This window comes from Plasmopara halstedii, assembly GCF_900000015.1.
Source record: "Plasmopara halstedii genome assembly, contig: Scaffold_525, whole genome shotgun sequence".
Lineage (NCBI taxonomy): Eukaryota > Oomycota > Peronosporomycetes > Peronosporales > Peronosporaceae > Plasmopara > Plasmopara halstedii.
In genome coordinates this window covers 270,174-270,778 of record NW_020187445.1, presented here as the reverse complement: position 1 = coordinate 270,778, position 605 = coordinate 270,174, and positions in this window count along the sequence as shown.

Below are 605 nucleotides of genomic sequence, written 5' to 3'. Positions count from 1 at the left end.
CTATTCAATGCGATTGAATTTGTAATTGTCGCAAGATGTCTGCGCTTAGATGACTAAACCCATCACCAACAAATCGTTACCGTAAAAATTGCGAAAGGGCTACCTGGTGGTGTAAGTCTTCTTTGTCCCGAGATCGCTTCAAATACTTTTTCACCCCTTCTGCTAGCAGAGTGCCCATCCTAAGAAACGATTATCAAGTTATCTTTTTGGTACTTAGTGAACTGTCGAAGTGTACCGTTCAACTTCGTTGGGCCAGATTGAGATGTAGTTCCTATGAACAATAGTCAGGTACTCGTTCAAGAGCTTCACATAATCCATACAATCTGTTACTACCAATAACAATCGCGAGCCATTTCTCGTCCTTTTGGTGATGCATCGCTAAGCGCAGCCTACATGGAGCTACACTGGGTGATTGTTGTCACGTCACGACATTAATACGATGCGGGCTTACCGCAATTGCCGATTGTAGAGGTATTTTGTGCCGTTCAAGAACAGCAATATTCCATCTTTCCAATGCCAAACGTGTATAATGAATACAACTTTCGCGCACTTCGCGATTTCTTAAACATGAAATTATAAAAACCAACAACAGGTCAGGTATAAAA